Source organism: Gopherus evgoodei, chromosome 1 (assembly GCF_007399415.2).
Source record: "Gopherus evgoodei ecotype Sinaloan lineage chromosome 1, rGopEvg1_v1.p, whole genome shotgun sequence".
Lineage (NCBI taxonomy): Eukaryota > Metazoa > Chordata > Testudines > Testudinidae > Gopherus > Gopherus evgoodei.
In genome coordinates this window covers 4,625,788-4,633,008 of record NC_044322.1, presented here as the reverse complement: position 1 = coordinate 4,633,008, position 7,221 = coordinate 4,625,788, and positions in this window count along the sequence as shown.

Below are 7,221 nucleotides of genomic sequence, written 5' to 3'. Positions count from 1 at the left end.
AATTCTCTCTAACCTGCAGCTCAGGAAGGTTGGATCACTGAGATCACCCCCTCGCCCCCCGACACACACACGCACACACACACCCCAGGCCCAACGCTCCAGTGCCTGAGGCCCCTGTGACCCAGCCCGTCAAGCAAAATGTACTGTTTGGGGGCCCCCCCATGAACTCAGGGCTCCAGCACAATAGCTGCCCTTTCTCCCCCCTCTTGTCAGCCCTGCCTGGGCTAGCAGAGATTTGGTTAGGTGAGATGCCCAGAAGGGGGCTCTGATTTCTCCCATCAAGCCAGATAAGGTGTTTACAATGTGATAATGAGCCAGTTTCAGCCAGGCCCAAATCTGCCTGGTAATCACTCCCCAAGCAGCCCAGGGGAGGAGGGGGTGTGTGAAACCTGAGCTTAAATCAAGGCTCCACCAATAAACAGCGTATGAATATTCATCACACGATTAACAGACCCAGCCACAGCCTTTAATAATGCATTGCACGCGTGTGGTCTGAAGCGTTAGCTACACCGGCCGGAGCGCAGGATGCTGGAGTGCGATCGCAAAGCCAGGCCCCTCCAGCACTGCTGCAGGCCTGAGCCCTGTTCTCCACTCGTGCTGCCATTCCTGGGACCTTCCCTAATTCAGCACCGGCTGCTGCGGAACGGCCTCTTCTGGCTTGCAAGGCACAGAGGAGAGTGTGGTGGAGCCACGACAGAGCCCATCAAAGCTGCCAGGGAACGATCCATAGGGAACGATGCATTAACTGGGACTGGATGGACCAGTGCAATTGTGCATCTCTAGAGGCTCCGATCCTCCACACAAGTTGCACGTCACTCCCTCCCCCCAGCCCATTCTGTGCCTCACGGAGCTGATAGGTTACATTTCTCTTCTCCCAGGCCAGATCCCTGTTATTGCTCAAGGACTTGGAGGGGCAGGGCTGCCTGGTGGAGAGGACTCCACCGTAGGAGTCAATAGACTTGGGGTCTATCCATCTCAAGGCTCAAAATGCATTGAAACATCTGGCCGGGACAAACGTCTGCACCGAATGAGCTGTCACAGAGCAAGGGGTAAAGAAATGACAGACAGGAGAACGGCCAGGCTGGTTTGCTCTGCTGTTTCTCTTTCCCCAAAGAACCATCCTGAAATCTAGCTCCCCGCTAAGCTAGAGGAGAGGCAGAAATACAGAATGCTCCTACTCCACAGGTCGTGGTGTGCGTCGGCAAAGTCTAGTTTAGATTTCTACGCTGGACTGCTGATAAACAAGCCTGTTCCAACGGAGTCATGCCACCCTGTAAATTGTGGTCGAGCAGCTCAGCATCCCCCGGCTGCCGAGATTGGATCAGGTCCATCTGCCTTTGCAGGGAGCTGTAATGGAAAGCTGGGTAAATAGCCTGGAATGCTTTGTTGATTTAGCACTGGCTTAGCTTGTTGGGGTTTTTTCCCCGCCCCCCTGTTCTCAAATGAGTCGGAGAGCTCCTCGGAGCCTTTTGTTTAGTGTTCTAGAGAACATTACCCTGGCTTAGACAACTCTGCAAACAAGCGGAGGCTTAATTTAGAAATGCAATGAGTCAAGGCCCAGGAGATGGGCTTGCTGGTTAAAGCACAGAACAAGGACTCCTGAGAATTGAGTTCTGCCACAGATGGAACCGGGGCAATTCTCTTAACATCTGTGTCTCATTTTCCCTGCCTTCCCCACCCGCTTCTTCAACCACAAATGATGACGCTTCCTGCCGGGATTGACACTCCATGGCCTGGGCTATGCAGGAGGCCAGATGAATGATCCTGATGAGACCAGCAACTGGCCTTAAAAATAATCTATGAATCTAAAAACCTGTGACTCCAGCTGTCACACGGGGATGGTGCTTCCTGCCTCTGGCTTGTCTGTTTAGATTGTAAGTTCTCTGGGGCAGGGACTGCCTCGCACCATGTGCATGTGCAGCACTGTGAGGCCCTGATCCTGGCTGGGACCGAGCCGTGTTGCCATTAGTAACAAGGTTTGAAAAAGGACAAGGCAGATGAGACAAAGCAGCTCCAGGAAGGAAGGAGGCTGGGGTAACGATAGCAAAACATGTGTTAGCTCGGACGAGCCCCGTGCGCCATTCACAGGCGTAGTGAGCCATCGATAGCAGGAAAGGCAGCAAATCGCAACGCAGCACCACCTAGCCCATGTAAAGAGGTTGGTGCTGCTAGGCTGTACCCACATCTCCTGCTCCAACAGCATAGCCCTGCCCCCCACTGGAGGAAAGGAGAATCTCCATTAGCTGTATAGGGCCTATGACACTTTTCTCCTCCCAAACAGGCTTTTCTATTACACTGCCCACCCCAGCTGCAAGCACCTCACAGTCGTTAAATAATTTTATCCTCACTCCCCTTTGAGATAAGGGGCTGCTCTTATTTTTATTTCGCAGGGGAGGAAAGTGAGGCCCAGAGGGATGAAGTCACAACAGAGCAGAGAGAACAGAGCACACAACAGAGCGCACAGCCCTCCTTCTTCCCAGCTGAGATATTCCGACCCATCCAGGGAAGGCGGAGAGGCACAAATGCTGCAATATCCTAGATCCAGAAGCTGCTAAGATAGTTGTATTTTGTCCATGGAGCTCCGGAAGACTCTAACGGCAGCCCTCTTCTGTTGCTAAGAGGCGGGAAAATGTCCAGCAGGCACCGCGGGCCGAGATGACTGAAGAGATTTATTATTACTACTAACAATAATTATCTGCATTACTGTCATGCGTAGGAGCCTCACTCATGAACCAGGCCTCTGTTGTGTGAGGTGCTGTACGGACACAGAAACAGCTCTGGCCCCTCATTGTACAGATGGGGAACTCAGACACTGGATAGGGAAGTGGCTTACCCCAGGTCACACAAGATATCTGCGGTGGAGCTAGGAATTGAACCCAGGCATCCTGAGTCCTGGTCCCTAGCCACTAGGCCATCCTCCTTAGCCTTTCACTTCCTTCCCCTCTTGTTTATATGGTCTGTCATTTTCCTCTTCAGATAAGATACACCCTAAACATGAAAACCGCCTTATCCGACTTGTTCGGCTGGAAGAACAATTCTCCTGCCATGAGGTGGAAGACCCTCAACAAAGCACTAGTTTAAGGAGTGAACACAGGGGTAACTTGGAGAACAGGGTACTCCTGCAAAGAGCTTGGCAGGACAGCTCTCCACAGAGGGTCTGGGCCAGGCTCAGGGGTGATATGAATGGTGGGGGTGGGAAGCCATACAACACCCATAAAGAGATCAGATAGTAGCTGTGTGACTTGCACTGACTGGAGTATCAGTGGGGTACACAGCAATTGTATCTGGCATGCAGAGAGGATGGGAGGGGGTTGCCTCAACTCCTACTTGGTCTTCAGCCCTGTCCATACTGCGGGGGGAGAATTCGCCCTTCCAATCCAGCCCGTGTGCGCCTCCATAAATTGGAGCAGCTGGCAGTGATTGGGACGTGGACGGTCGTGCCTTGGGCTGGAGCAGGAGGCGTTAGGCAGCCTAGTGATCAGAGCAGGAGTTGGAGCCCAGGGTCAGAAACAGAGTCAGAGGCCAGATGTCCATGTCAGAGGCTAGGAATTGAAGCCCACATCACAACCGGCTTCCCTGGATTGAGGCAAGATAGGGGCAGGGCTGGGGCTTGCCACAGCTACTACAGGAGAGGGAGCTAGAGTGTATTCTGGATCATGCATCATCACCAAAACCGGTCAGAGATTGACGTACATCAGGGAATCCAGCATGGTATTCAGAGCAGCAGAGGGTCACCATTACCCACTAGACCCTACCCAAAAGGCTTAGGTAGGGAAGAGACTCAATATCCCAGATAGACCCCTCATAGCATAGTGGGGCATTGCCACACATTTGCCTCAGTTTCCCCTCTGTGTTGCAAGATTAACCAGGAGGTGAGACAAAGGTATTGATCTACAACTGATGGCCGGGGGGGCCCATTCTCTGCAAGAAGGCAGTTGGCTGAGACAAGTTGGAGAACAAAGAGTTGAGGCAGAGACCAGGTGACCCTGTTTGTCCGGGAAGAGGAACAAAGGATGGAGGAGGGGCAAATGGGCATGACTGAGTGTCGGCTGTTGGAAGCACATCTCACTGCCCTGTTCTGGGATCGGGGGCTGTCATAACTTTAGTCCCAGATTTGGACCTTAGCGTCCAAAATATGGGGGTTAGCATGAAAACCTCCAAGCTTAGCTACCAGCTTGGACCTGGTACTTGCTGCCACCACCCAAAAAATTAGAGTGTTTTGGGGCACTCTGGTCCCCCTGAAATACCTTCCCTGGGGACCCCAAGACCCAAATCCCTTGAGTCTCACAACAAAGGGAAATAATCATTTTTCCCTTCCCCCCTCCAGGTGCTCCTGGAGAGATACACAGACACAAGCTCTGTGAATCCAAACAGAGTGACTCCCCCTCTCCGTTCCCAGTCCTGGAAACAAAAAGCACTTTCCTCTTCACCCAGAGGAAATGCAAAATCAGGCTAGCAAATTCAACACACACATAGATCTCCCCCTGATTTCTTCCTCTCACCAATTCCCTGGTGAGTACAGACTCAATTTCCCTGAAGTAAAGAAAAACTCCAACAGGTCTTAAAAGAAAGCTTTATATAAAAAAGAAAGAAAAAATACATACAAATGGTCTCTCTGTATTAAGGTGACGAAATACAGGGTCAATTGCTTAAAAGAATTGAATAAACAGCCTTATTCAAAAAGAATACAAATCAAAGCACTCCAGCACTTATATTCATGCAAATACCAAAGAAAAGAAACCATATAACTTACTATCTGATCTCTTTGTCCTTACACTTAGAAACAGAAGATTAAAAAGTAGAAACTACTTCTCCAAAGCTCAGAGAAAGCAGGCAGACAGAAAACAAACTCAGGCACAAACTTCCCTCCACTCAGAGTTGAAAAAATCCGGTTTCCTGATTGGTCCTCTGGTCAGGTGCTTCAGGTGAAAGAGACATTAACCCTTAGCTATCTGTTTATGACATGGGGAGAGCCAGGACTTTGGGCTCTGGGGTTGACCAAGGTGAACTTTGCTGTACCTTCTTGTTTTCTGAGCTAACGCTGTGCTCCAGACAACTAATGAACCCTTCTGTTTTACACCGCTGGCTGAGTCACTGCTGATGGCGGAAGCTGGTGCATGAGTCCCCTTGGGGGGTAAAGCTTCCCCCGGGCTCCGATTCAGGTGGCCTCACTGCGGGGGGCTCACAGCATGGAACACGGGGACTGAGGGCTCTGGGGTCGGTCCCAGGAGGCGCTGAAGCCAAGGAGACGTACCCTAGTGAGGGTGGGAGCTGAGGAGATTACGCTGAAGGGGGTCCTGCCTGGGTTTGATTCAGAGTTGTTCCAGAGCCCCGAGCCTGTGCCCTGGTGACACCCTCCAGCCCAGCCCTCACAAGAGTCCAGCAGGAATCTCAGTGCAAAACGAACAAAACGCAGCGTCTCTGCCCCAGTCTGCAGCCAGGCTTGGCCTCTCCCTCCCGAGGATCAGGGCCGTCCTTAGGCATAGGCAACATAGGCAGCTGCGTAGGGCACCTGAAAATTTGGGGCACCACTGGGTCTTAGTGTCCACTCTCTTGTTTTCCTATCCCTGTTCTGACCCTTCCTGCAGGCTCCCACAGATGGCTGCTCTAGCCTGGTGAGTCTTCCTTGGGAGGGAATCTAGTAGTTAAAAGTGAAAAAACCTCCAGCCTGCCAGACCTATTAGCACAACATTGAAACTGTTAAAGAGACATTCAAGGGGTAATAAAGCCATTTAACAGGCATTTGCTAACCCCAAGGTACATACTGACAGGTTTCAGAGTGGTAGTCCTGTTAGTCTGTATCAGCAAAAACAAGGACGAGTCCTTGTGTCACCTCAAAGACTAACAAATTATTTGGGCATAAGCTTTGTGGACTAGAACCCATTTCATCAGATGTCCACGAAAGCTTATGCCCAAATAAATTTTTATACTGTCAGTTTCTGACTTTACTGACAAAAACAGTTGTGCATTAATGTAATATTTACACAGAACATGTCAGTCTACAGGACCTTAGTTTAAAATTTGCTTTAAAAATATTTCATTGGTGAGCTGGTGAAGATTATAAAATCACATTTCTAAAAAATGCTTGCATAGAGTTTAGATGCACAATCATCTTTAGCCTTAAATGTGTGGATCTTCACACATAGTTTTTTAAATAAATTCTTCAAAAGGCCTCCCTTATCTAAAATACACATTTTAATTACTATAGTTAAAAAAAAAGTGCTTCCAAGTCTTCCTGTCCTTTCTGTCCATCCCTTCACCACCTCTCCCCCCACTCCCCACTGAAGAGAGCCCTTAAAGGGACAACAGTCCTTCCCTTCCAGATAGCGGGACAAAGAGTTCCCTTTCTTTACTTCTGATTATCCGACAAACTAGTTTTAAAAGAACCCTCCAGCAAAATCAGTACCTTAGTAAGACAAAATCCTTGTTATACCTAAATCTTTGGAAACATATTTTTTTAAAGTTGGTGAAATTTCATAACCATGTCTCTTGTTATGGAGATCACACAAAGTAAATTACTGTTCCCTTTTTCTAAAAGCAATGAACATTGTTATGAACACACTAAACCTCTCTGATTAATTTAAAAGAATGTCTTTGTTTCAGTGAGTTAAATATGTAGTAATCTGGAATGCTGGCTTAAGATTTGAGTACATTTAAAATATAAATTCAACTTAGAAATACTGATGAAGAAAATGTAAAACAGAGAAGAGCTGCATCATGTATTCCATTATATGTAATGTTGTATTCAGCAGGAGAGCTGACTCACCCTTACTATGAAGTTTTTGCAAATAAACTCTGACAAACTTCAGGGCATATCAAAAAACCTGTGACTGACATTTTTTATTCCCAAATTTTAGTGCTTTTAATTAGGTACTTTCTTCATGTCCATTCTGCATGAGGGAGAGTGCATGGAAGTCTCTGCGGGGAACTGTGACTCCCGCCACCATGAGGCAGGCAGGGCATCTCATTATCCTTTGCTGTCAAGTCCCTCCTCCCCCTCCCCACAAGGCTGTGAGCTTGGGCTGCCATCCGGCATAGGGGCACCAGTTTAACAATACTGCCTAGGGCCCCATAAATTCTAAGGACAGCCCTGCGAGGGATCTGTCGTCTCTCCTCTAATCTCAGACACTCTTCTGCCCACCCTGCGGGCTCAGCTTTCGCCCTTCCTGGGCGACTTCCACATTTCCCTCAGCCCCCCTGGGCTCCCTGCGCTGCTCCCTT